Source organism: Ictalurus furcatus, chromosome 14 (genome assembly GCF_023375685.1).
Source record: "Ictalurus furcatus strain D&B chromosome 14, Billie_1.0, whole genome shotgun sequence".
NCBI classification, from domain to species: domain Eukaryota; kingdom Metazoa; phylum Chordata; class Actinopteri; order Siluriformes; family Ictaluridae; genus Ictalurus; species Ictalurus furcatus.
Genome location: NC_071268.1, coordinates 14,241,485 through 14,254,317, shown reverse-complemented (window position 1 = coordinate 14,254,317; position 12,833 = coordinate 14,241,485). Strand labels below are relative to the sequence as shown.

The 12,833-nt window shown below is 41.9% G+C and overlaps 1 protein-coding gene across 7 annotated transcripts in view; it reads right to left on the bottom strand.

The window, feature by feature from the left end:
• LOC128617695 (uncharacterized) overlaps positions 1-12,833 on the bottom strand; it is a 226,551-nt gene that overhangs the window by 32,205 nt on the left and 181,513 nt on the right. For 4 of the 7 annotated variants that reach the window (XM_053640847.1, XM_053640849.1, XM_053640845.1 and 1 more), the window contains one exon: positions 8,713-9,007. The exons of the other annotated variants lie outside the window; for them this stretch is intronic. The gene's annotated coding sequence lies outside the window, so the exon portion shown is untranslated. The remainder of the gene's footprint in view (positions 1-8,712; positions 9,008-12,833) is intronic. 7 annotated transcript variants of the gene reach the window in all.

Sequence of the window (12,833 nt, the reverse complement as noted above, 5' to 3'; positions counted from 1 at the left end):
CTGACCAGCCATCTCTCTCTCCCTTTCTTTGAACACCTGTTCCGTCACTCCACCTGCAGTGCCATAAAAATTGCTGTGTAAACTCCTCTCCCGCCTTTCTTCCAGCTATCTCTCTCCTCCAGCTGGCACACAGCTGCTCTATGAGTCACATCTCTGTGTCCTTGATGTCATTACAGCCTTCCCATCCAGCTCCATTTTCACCATTTTAATTTGTTTTTGGTTCCCATAACACACTTATAACAAAAACAGGGACAATGGCCATGGCAAAAACCAAAGACAGGGAGACCAAAACCACAGGGAAAAGAGAGGGGAAAAAATTAAGTATTTGAATAAGATTAAAGAAAAGGACAGAAAGACAGACAGAAAGATACACAATCTGTGAGAGAACAAGGGACTGAAGGAGATGGGAGAGGACATTTGAGAGAGAGGTGAAGAAAGAGAGTCAAATTGGGATGAAGGGGTCCAGGCTAAAGTCGTTTCCACAAAATAACTGGCACTGACATATGAAGCATGCTGCACCATTACTGTGAATTTGTCACCCAAGTCCTAGACAGATGAATCAGCCTGTCTAAGCATCCATTTATGAATGAAAGAATTGTGGGACAACCACAATGGTTTTCCCTCAGCACTCACAGGTTCATGTGCATGCGTTTGTGGTGTCTATATCCCTCTGTTCCTGGGTTTCTGAGCTTTTACTTGATTTCTTTCTTTCTTAATCACACATAAGTGTGGGTGTGGTTGTGTACCTATCTCTTGACTTATGATGAACCTGAGTGTGTTTGTTAATGGTTGCTGTATAGCCTCTGCCCTAGGTGTGTATAATATAAAATGCTGGCCTGGTGCACATCTACCCCTGTTTATCCAGATGGCCTGTTTACTCTTCCTTATAAACAGAGGAAGCAGACATGTGCAGAATCTCTAAATGTGTTTGACCCCTTGATATGCATCACTAATCTATTAGGCTTTTTTTTTGGAATATTGAGTCCAGCTTTCTGGAACATAGCCACAGCATCTGTCTATGTGTAAGTGTGTTGATTTGATTTTCTGTTTGTGCCTTTCATGCTGACAACTGAGATATTGATTGACTGGGATTTGGTGTCACATATAAACGGGATTAGCTATGCATCAGGAAATAAAACGTCCTCCATCCAACTAACATTTCACATAAATTACCACGGATCCATTTTCATTTGGTACTGACACTGCGGTATACAAATATTTGCAGTCCTAATTTTGGACGGAGGGATGCAATAAGAAAAATATGTGATATGCTTGGGTAAAGTCTATGAGAATGAGAACTTGAGCTTTTTTTAAGCAAGGTTCTCACAGATCGTCTCCGAGATGTCCAATGTACTTAAACACTGGGGAGCAGGGAACTTCACAAGCTTGAAGAGGACAAAATTAAACTAGCAAAGCATGCTCATTGCTAGTGTGAACTGGCAAACTTAACAATCATCTCTGCATGAAGGGTTAGAAATGATTGGCCTTTCAAGCAGAATAGTAGGGCTGGTCACTAGACTAGACTGTTTAATCACATCCACCGAGGAGGTGAACTGTTTGGCAATTGATAGCTACTCCCTCACCTGCAAGCCTCACCCGATTCTCCATTTCCTTGCTTTGGTGACAAACTGTAGTGTTGTCTCAAATGTGCTAAAGTTCTTTGTCAAGTCCAACCAAGACTTGACAACATCCTATGGCAGTATCCACTTCAGCCTCTTGTAACTCCATCCTTCCCACCCCAGTCCTTCTATGGCAAACATGAACATTTGAACTGGAAACATTTGCAAGGGGTCACTCCCCTACGCTGACCATTTGAACCAGCGTTACTCACCCAGCCTGGGCAAACATGAATGTTTGAGTGCCAAACATGGAGCGGATGAATCGGCTACATGTGGAATGCGACAACGGACCCTAACTATCAGCAGCTGGCTTTCTAGCAGAACACTCATCTTAAATAACAAGATTATTACACAGTCATTGAGGAATTGCTGTACTTGGAAAGGGCAAGATCAACAGTGTTGGCTGAATGACACTTACAGAGATGGTTCCCACAAAAGGAGGACAAGGGAAATGATTGAAATGATTATTTACACAAATGCACCAACTAGCCAAATCCATGCCTATCTGTTCAAACAAACCCACACTCATTTCACTATGTACTATTACTTTTTTGGTTTCACTTGCCATCAAGAGGGTGGCATGTACACACTCTTAAAAGCACACACCCACATTCTTGGATGGCATAAGGTGCTGGTTTTGTTGATAACCAAGCAAGACATGCAAAAGCACATCTTCATGCACACAGGGCTCAGAAAAAAGAAAAAAAAACTTGGTTTGAAGCTACAAATAAATGTCACTACTGTGGTACCTTCAAGGCCACGCCCTTGTTCCTTCAGTCACAAGGATATAATTGGAGAGGATCTAAAGGACCACTGTTGTAAGTTTGAAGGGACAATTACTCAATTTGTACAATGAACATGTATCTGAAACAGGTCAGAACTCTGTGCACATATTAGGACTACACTTCCCAAAAGGTACACAGCACAAAAATCTTCACAGCATTGTAGAAATAAAAAATTATGAGCTTTTCAGTCTCTTCCCATATACGACTCTGCTCACAAAGTTCAAAAAAGCCCACAGAGGTTTTTCCCTTTAAAAGAAAGCATGACATCAGCCATGGCTAGATTGACCAAGTGCCTGAACAACACTAATGTGTCTAAACAATGCCGCATCTGGATGGAGACACACTGGGGATAATGACACAGAGCCAAAGAGAGAGGGAGAGGGAGAGAGAGCGAGAGCAGGAATGCAGCGGAAGAGAGCAGAGATGAAAAAAGGGGAAGCAGCCAGCTGTTTAGGACAAGTGCCAGAGTGTCTGCGGATATGCAGAGCTCTTATTTATGGGCGATTCCCCTCTCTCAGCCAACTCCAGCCCTCAGCCAAAGAGAGCAGGAGAGAGAGGAAGAGAAAGTGAGAGGCTCTACTGTGGCCTTTAAGTCACTCACACTCGGTTCCTAAGCACAGCGCCCAACAGACATCCCATAACATGCTACACTAAACTAGTCTCATCACTCCAACAGCTTGGAATGCAGTCAGCCATTACTGCAGTTTCCCAACCCACTGCAGCACACTCCCTCTGCAACTGTAACTCTATATGGCTTAAGACTTAAGTCTGAATCACCTAGACTAGCATCACTCTCTCAGCAGTGTGCCTGCACAAACAACACATAACCTGAAATAAACTATGCTGTGCTAAAGCTAACAAAATGTGACTCATGCTGGACCAAAGGTGCTTCCTTCCATGCTTAAAGAAAGTATCATCTGTCCATTGAGGCATGTTGTGTGAAAAGTTTCTGTGACAGATGGATATAAGATTGAAGCCAGTCTCCTTCTGTGCTGGCACTGAGCTCCTATGGTCCAGGCTAATAAGAGTACAGAGAAGTGTCTGACTTAAGGAAGCAGTAGGAGGGAGTAAAAGAAGCAGATCATATGTTCAGTTTAATTGTCTGTCTGTTCCAAAAAGATGGGCACTGTCTCTTTCAAAACACATTCTGATCCAAAAATGTGTGATATCAGGATGCAGGCTACCAGCATCTGTCTCCTGCTCCATCATTCATCACCTCTCCCTCCACTTCATTCCACTTTTCTATCAGCAGCTCTCACCCTCTATGCCAGAATGCTGTGGGGGAGCGGCGTTCGGCTCTAATGCTAGTGCAACTTGACATACAGAGGACATCCAGATGTGAGGTAAAGGACAGAGTTGTGTCCGAGTCCACCTTTTCCGAGTTCGAGTCGAGACCATGTCCTTAACCAGTCGAGTCCGAGTCGAAAAGGGGCTGAGTTGAACTTAAGTCTGAGTCCTTAACGGTGAAGTCTGAGTCAAGTCCTGCCGAGTCCAGAAAGTATCAAACATGTTCAAACGCATTTACATTTATATTGCACAAAACTGAAACATAAATTCAAAGTTTTCTGAATTGCACACAAAATCATGTTTCCTTGGTTATATTACTCTGTTTTTTGTGCTCTCTGACAGTTTCTGCTCATTTTCTTTTTTTTGAATGCATATGCTGTTTTTCCCTTCGCGTTTGTTTCCACATTCTCCGCTTGGTTTTCTAAATGTTGCAATTCGAGTTTCATGTAAATGAAAAATTAAATTTTCGGGATATTGTACATAATTTGCGGCTGTCAGTGAGCCGTTATCGGGAGACTCCCAGAACTTCCGGGAGACGTGGGATGTCTGTTTATGTTGTTATTTATTTTTTTTATCTTTCTTTACATGTTACACATGACGCAGACTCCACTGTACTTGGAAAAATTAGTCCAAAGTCCAGAGTCCAAAATGTTAGAGTCCATGTCAAGTTTGAGTAGAAATTTACCTCGGTACCCGAGTTTGTTCATAATTGGACTCGAGTCCGGACCCAAGTCCAGGATCGAGTACACCAACTCTAGTAGACAGCACTAAATCTGAGGGACCTCCACCTTTCTCCTGTGACTCATATATTTTGCATTCTTTGTGTGCTGAGTGTGCAAATGTCCACATCCCCAACAAGGAAATGCAGTGAAATAAGTATGTTTGTGTGTGTGTGTGTGTGTGTGTGTGTGTGTGTGTGTGTGCGTGTGTAATTAATGGTGAGGGCTGTGTACTAAACATAGGTAATTTGCAGAGTTAATTTCAGAGGCATTTTCAGTGTAAATGGAGCAAAACGTAGCCAAACAGATACACACAAACATACGCACAGGCATAGAGCAGACAAATGTCTTACTGCTGTGCATCTCTAAAGATCCACTATATGTGTATGTATGTATGTGTGTGTGTGTGTGTGTGTGTATATATATATATGTATATATGTATATATATATATATATATATATATATATATATATATATATATAAAGAGTGAGAGAGAGAGAGAGGACTGAAATATAATCCAGAAATGCTAAGCCCTGTTGAAAACCTGCTAAATTCACTGATCGGGCTGAATGTAGGCAGGGCCTAATATTCCAAAAAAAACGCTTGCCAGGCCACTCATATGGTATATACAGATGGGGCAGAAAAAGGAAGCTATCAACGGCTCCAACCAAATTTCTGAGAAGGCAGGTTGTGAAAAACCCTTGAGTGACTGCAAAAGACCTGCAGCAAGACTTGGTGGCAGCAGGCACTGAGGTTTCAGTGAAAACAGTAAAGCGAGTACTAAATGCAGAAGGTTTCCATGCCTGAACTCCAAGGTGTACAACACTACTGACCCAAGAGCACAAGAAAAGTCGGCTCAAAATCATATAAATAAGCCACAGAAGTTTTGGGTTTGTGTTCTGTGGAGCGATGAAACCAAACTGGAACTTTTCGGCATAATGGATCATCGGTATGTCTGGAAGAAGAAGAATGGAGAAAGAACACTCTGTCCACAGTCAAGCATGGTGGTGGCTCGGTGATGCTCTGGGGCTACTGTGCATCCACTGGCACTGGAAATCTGCAGCATGTGGAAGGCAAGATGGATTCATTGAAATATCAAGAAATCCTAGGAGAAAACGTCATGCCATCTGTGAGGAAGCTGAAGCTTGGGCATCACGAAATTCCAACAGGACAATGATCCCAAGCATACCTCAAATCTCACCAAGGCTTGGTTGTAGAAGATTCTACAGGGCCATCACATTCACCTGACTTGAACCCCATAGAAAATTATTACTGATCTGGAGGCTATTGCTCATAAGGAATGGGCTTAGATTCTTCAGGAACGCTGCCAGAAGCTATGCATCTCATTCGCAGCAGAAGGGTGCTCTACTAAATACTAAAGATGCTTGCCATGAAGGGGTTGACTAATTTTGAAACTGGAGAAATCATTAGAAGTTGTACTTTCAGTTGAATTTGGGGAAACCGCTTGAAGCATTCATGTGTTTAACTATTTCAATTGCTTTTGTTTGATTTGTTCATTGCAAACAGCTGAAAGTCTGTACATTTTGACAATAAACCTGATTTGCCACGGGGGTGAATAATTCTGATTGCAACTGTATGTCTTTTTGTGTTTGTGTTTGTGTGCGTGTGTGTGTGTGTGTGTGTGTGTGTGTTAGCCCACCAATGGGGATATAAACAAAACCTCACTTCCTGTTTGTGTGCAATTCCTTGTTACCTGGTGACACTATTTAGGAAGAATGTACAAAAGAATTGGGCTGGAGAGAGAGAGAGAGTGAGAGAGAGAGAGAGAGAGAGAGAGAGAGAGAGAGAGAGAGACACTGTGTATATGAGAGAAAGGAAGAAAGAAGATGAAAGAAGATGAAAGAAGATGTATAGCAATGACTTTAAGACCAACATCAGGGTGAGCCCCTTTGGGATGCTGGGAGACTATGATAAGGGGAGGAATCATACAATCATTCATTCTAAATGATACAAAGACTCAGTCTCTCTCTCTTTCTCTCTCTCTCTCTCTCTCACACACACACACACACACACACAGACGCTTCTGCGTTTTGCATTTGAGATGCAGCAAATCCTCAATAAACCTGCCAAAAGAATCAGGTACGCAGACTGGCTTTAGCAGTGGAGCTTGGAGCTTTCACCCTACAGCAGCCTGGCAAATAGCAAACTGGGGGAGGATTCCAGCACTGGCGAGTGATGAAGAATGGTAGACTGTAGAAAAGACAGACCTTGCTGCACCCTTCACAGTGAGCTATTCTCTCCTGGACTGGAATTCATGTAAACTGACTAAGATGCATCAGTCATACTTTCAGAAACTCTCACACAAATACTGACACTGTTAAGGTGGCATGCAAGAGACATTACAGTGTGGTACTAAAATACACATGCCTACTGGCCAACTAAAGCAATGCTATGTCTTTTCTAACTTGGAATAACATGGAATATTCCTATTGCTATTTACCTTGTTTCTGTTAACTCCATAGCAGCTTATGTAGTTTTGTCATTCTAAATGGTCAACCCTTCAATTAAAACTTAACTATGACATTTCTTTGCATCTCTTCTTTACCATTTCTTTCTCTCTGTCTGTCTGTTTCTCTCTCTCTTGTTCTTTTCTTCCTCCTCCACTGCAGCCACTTCTGGAAAGTCCATTTACACAGCTCCCAGTAACAGCAGGTCCGTCTCCTCCATGGCAGATTCCTGCTTGTGTTTTTTCAATTAGCCTCGGCTCCTGTATACTATTCAGAGGAACATTTGGGAAACCATAATTCTCATGGCCCAACAAAAAAACTAACGGAAAGTCACTTAAGATTTTTTCCGGTAGGAGTTTTGGAAAGACCCATTACTCTGTCAAATGGAGAGAACTCACATGTCCCTATAGAAACAGGTGAGAATTAGATAGAGGGAGAAATAGATGGATGAAGGACTAGATGGGTAGGTAGATGAATACTGCAGGTGGATGTATGTATGTATGTATGGATGGATTGATGGATGGATGGATCCATGAATGGTTGTATGAATGGACGGATTGATGGATGGATGAATGGATGGATGGATACATGTATGTATCAGTGGATGGATGGATCAATGGATAGTTGTATGCATGGACGGATTGATATATGGATGGATGGATGGATGGATACATGTATGTATCAGTGGATGGATGGATAAGTGGTTGGTTCGATGGATATGTGAATGGATGGATGGATAAATGCATACAGTAAGTGGATGGATGGAGGAATGGAAGCTGTATGGATGGATAGATGGATAATGAAAGGATAGATCAGTGAATGAATGGATGGATAGGGGTTGGGTGGGGGTTGAATTGATGAATGGATGGATTGATGGATCGATAGTCAGATGGGATTGTTGAATGGTTCCGACAGGGAGTAAGACATAAAACTGTGCATATTGCAGGGCAGAGAAAAGGTGGATAGCCAGAGCAGAAGGAGGTGGGGTGAATGAGTGCATGGATGGACGGATATCCCTAAGAATGCAGATGAAAGTCGACTGGTCCGGATCTTCAGAGGGCCACAGGGAGAAGGGACAGATCCAGAGGCCTCACATCAAAGCTGCAGTGCCTGAGAGACAGATGAGAGGAGCAAAGTCTGCTCCACCCTCCCTCTGTCCTCATCATATTTACACAGATGAGTCCAAACAGCCCTCAGCATCCTTCTGGCAATGGCATGGCAAAACACCAATCCAGACACAGACACACACACGCACACACTAAACAGTCTTGGATCAGACATACACATAACCCTAACATAAACAGACAAGTTCATGCTTATGCAACTCACTACCATGCGAAATGTTGCACAATATACTCCACTGAATTTAACAACTTGAACCTCAAACAGCCATTCACACAAACTGGCTAACTCATTACGATCCACACCATCGCTCTGGATGTATACAGAAAGGGTACAAGAGTTCAGCAGGGAGATGTGGATGCCACTGTAACAGCTCCCACACACTGCACACATTCACTGTGAATCCTAAATACTGCCTTAGTCTAGTCCAGTCTCACAGAGACCTTTACATAGCCCGACTGTGGAAACACTGCCAACTGTCATCCCTGTGTGAGTGTGTGTGTGTGTGTGTGTGTGTGTGTTTGTGTGTGTGTGTGTGAGAGAGAGTGTGTGTGTGTATGTGCGTGTATAAATGAAAGTGTGTTCTCAGGTATTGGAAGTGACAGACCCCACCACCACCACCCACCCAGACAGTCAGACAGACAAACAGACAGATAAACAGACACATAGAGACACAACTCTGACCAATCCAGTGAAGTTCACAGTTCTTACCTGTGTGTGTGTGTGGAGTCCGTGTGTGAGAGCTTCATATCTGCCGTAGCAGTTCCAGAGCTTCGCATTTAGACCCAGGGCTCATGTGAGAAGAGAGAAAGAGAGCAGGGGAGGTGGGGGGGTGGGGTGGGGGGTGAGGGAGAGAGAGAGAAAGAGAGAGAGAGAGAGGTGTAGAGAGAGGGGGAGAGAGAGAGAGAGAGAGAGAGAGAGAGAGAGAGAGAGAGAGAGAAAGAGTGAGAGAGAGAGTGTACTGGAACACTGCAGCCCCCAGCCCCGGCCACTCCAACTCTACAGTCTGAGGATGAAAAGAGAAGTCTTCATTACCAGCTGGAGACCACGCCTACGCCCCCTCTCTCCTTCCCTCCCTCCCGCTCTTCCTCCCTCCCTCTCTTCCCTCACTCTCCCAGCCAGTAGCACACTCCAGGGCTGGCCCCAGCCAAAAGAGGGCCAACCATCTGCCAAAAAAAACCTCCAAGTACAGTTCACTGCCAGCACAGTGCAGAGTGAGAGAGAAAGAGAGAGAAAAGGAAGAGAGAGAAAGGAGCTATGACAGATAAAGGGACAAACACACAAGGGAGGGAAAAGTAGAGCAAAAGAAGGTCAGAAACACTTTTAATCATTGTTGCTGAGCTCTTTAATTAAATCGTGCTTTAGAAAACACCAGATCAAACAGCTTGTGTAGCCTTCTTGGTGACATGAATCAGATGTTTCGCTCTCTCTCTCTCTCTCTCTCTCTCTCTCTGTGTGTTTGTGTGTGTGTCATTATGCCCTCTGTGGACATTTACAGTAGAAATACAATTGGTTACCTTACTCATCACCCACATCTGCCTTACACTGCTACCACACACTATCTGATCATTCCTTCCCTTGCTCACTTTCTCTTTCTCTCACCCCTGCCAAAGTGAGTGTTGTCCCCTTCGGAGGAGAAAATTGCTCTTTAAGGAGAACTGCATACTGCCTGTAATTATGAGGGGGTTGTGCATGGAGAAGGACTCAGAGCCCTACCCCCTATGCCACCACATATATACACACACACACACACACACACACACACACACACACACACACACACACACACACACACACACACACACACACACACACACACACACACACACACACACACACACACACACACACACACACACACACACTGTCTCTCTCTCTCTCCAGGCCAAGCCAAACCAGGGCACACACACTGTCACGAAGAGACAGTTGAGACTTTAATCTTTTTTTTTTTCAAAGGCCATATTTATTCAGGCTGTCTGAAGCATGGGAGAAATGATGTGTTTCCTGAAAAGATACAATTATAGAGCACACACCGCAATGGAAAATGAATGCATTAGGACAACAATAACAACAAAAAATCTGCTTACTAGCAAAAAGTTTCCTTATTTCATTTTTCTTATTGCACATAAAAATTGCACATGCACCTTTGTTGAAATGCCCTGAAGCTCATTACCTGCCTGTTTTAAAGCTGCAGTCATTTCTTTGTGATTTAGCGTCACACACGTTGCTCTCATGGTATGTAAACGGGGGCTAAAATTAAAGCACACTAAAAGGAGCACGGCTTCACCCAAGCACTGATCTCTTTTTGTTCACCCAAACTCTCCCTCACACACCAAGATGTGTGTTTGCATAACCCCAAACAATTAACTACTGTACAGAGAAGACATTTTACTGTCGTACAGCCAGAGAAAATGACTGAGAGTACGAAATGTGAGGCAGTAAATGCTTCACTAGAAAGACTTTTAAAGGCACCACAAGAAATTGTAAGTAAATTATTTATATTTTTGTTATTGGAATTCTATATGTAGTGTTTGTACCAGAAAATAATATTTAAAAAAAGTATAAATAAATAAAGTATACAGTAGCTGACTAACGCAATATATGAGTGTATTTAGTATTCTATAAATGGATTTATAAAGACCCCATAATTACTTAATCCCAAATAAAGTAAACATAATATCACATATACAATTCAGGCTGTAAATCATAAACCGATTAGGTGAACACAGATGTCGAATTGGCCATCGAACCTTAGCTGTTCCACACACACTGGCTGGGAAATGTGTTACATTGCTAATAATCTGAATATGTTCACTGAGTGAATGTATTAATTGGGAAATGAGATAATGCATCCATATGATTTTTACGAAACAAACATGAATTGAACTACTTTATCAAGGCAGAAATTGATAGGAATGTGAAAACATGAAAGGATGAAGAGGAGATAAGGATGAGAGAAAAAGTATGTATGGCTTTCAAATGAGCAAATATACTAAATATAATGAGCATTATGGTTCAGTGGAGGCCCATGCACCAACTCATTAACACCTCCTCACAGACACACAGTCTTCTAAATGGCATAATGGTGTCAAATTAACACAGCACCACAAAAAGAGCATTTACAGTTCCAGACTGTCATCATCATCAGCCTCCTTGCCACATGTGGTGAAAGGAAAGACACACGCCTGGATTTAGGAAGAAAGAAAGAAAGAAAGGAGAAAAGAATCCTTTAATCGTTGCCCTCTTTATTGTTTAAGGACGATAATCTCCTCAAGCCCGAGAAAAACACGCCATCTTAAATGCGGTCTCATGATTCGAATCCCACAGTCATCCCCAAGCTCCAGGGGTGTAATTTCACTTTGCTGTGATAACATAGCTGATAAATACATCCAAAACAGTGAGTGGAGAAAGAGCTTGAAGAAAACAGTGTGATAATATGAGGCTGTAACTGAAAGCTCATGGACAAAGGCAGGGAAAGTAAGTATTCTACAGTGCTGATATTCCAGAGTGATACCTATTTCAACCACTAGGGGACCTAATGAGCTGTCTGAGCATTTCAGAATCTTGAGAAAAAGAAAAAGAAATAGTTGGCCAATGTGCTGAAGCATCAGATGCGATTCAGCAAACTTCAATGGAAATTCTGAAACTGGTCACAATAATCAAAATGCTTAAATATATGTTTTCGTTTCTATTTTATCTGCCTTACCAATAAATATTCAAACACTTTAAAAATGTCTTGCCATCATACACAAATGAAGTCCATTATAAATGGAAAGTGAGCTTTCTGTATTTCTCTAAAAATACACTTGCATGACTGTGTCTTACCTCATCTAACTGTACATAAAGACTTCAGACATTTTCTTGATTACAGATCAAAAGAGCCTCTGATTAGGCAGACAATATTATATATCAGATTTATAGGAACAGGACCCACCACAGAAGACCTCAGGGTTTCTAGAAATATACAGTAAAGATCAGATCAAAAAATATAATGTACATGTATGTTGATTACTTAAAAACAGAAAACCACACATTTGAGTGATCTGGCTGCTCAAATTTAAGTAGAAAGGCTAAGTGGTGTGAGAAGCATTATATACAGTGCCCTCCACTAATATTGGCACCCTTGGTAAATATGAGCAAAGAAGGGTGTGAAAATTGTCTTTATTGTTTATGATGTTTTGTTAAAAAAATTCATTATTTTTTTATTTTTATTATTATTATTTTTTTACATCTCTCATGGACATCAAACAATTGCAAACACAACACAGTTTTATCAAAAAAATTTTTTTTTTGTTAAATATAGGTGTGCCACAATTATTGGCACCCCTATGAATTCATATATTTCTGAACATCCCTATGAACAATATATTTGAAGTATATTCCCATTGACATTTTACATTTTTTAGTACACCTTGGTGACTAGAACAGGAAACTGTTCAACCATGACTTCCTGTTTAACATGAGTATAAATATGAGGTAACACATAGGCCAAATTCCCTTAGTCATTCATAATAATGGGTTAGACCAAGGAATATAGCTGTGATGTGCTGCAAAAGGTTGTTGAGCTTCACAAAATGGGAAGTGGCTATAAGAAAATAGCACAAGCATCGAAAATGCCCATTTCCACCATCAGGGCAATAATTAAGAAGTTCCAGTCAACTGAAATGTTATGTATCAACCTGGAATTGGACGCGTGTCTATATTGTCTCAACGCCCTGTGAAGAGGACGGTATGAGTGGCCAAAAAATCTCCAATGATCACAGCTGGAGAAGTTAGTTGTGTCTTGGGGTCTGAAAGTCTCCAAAACTACAATCCAAAGACACCTACATCAC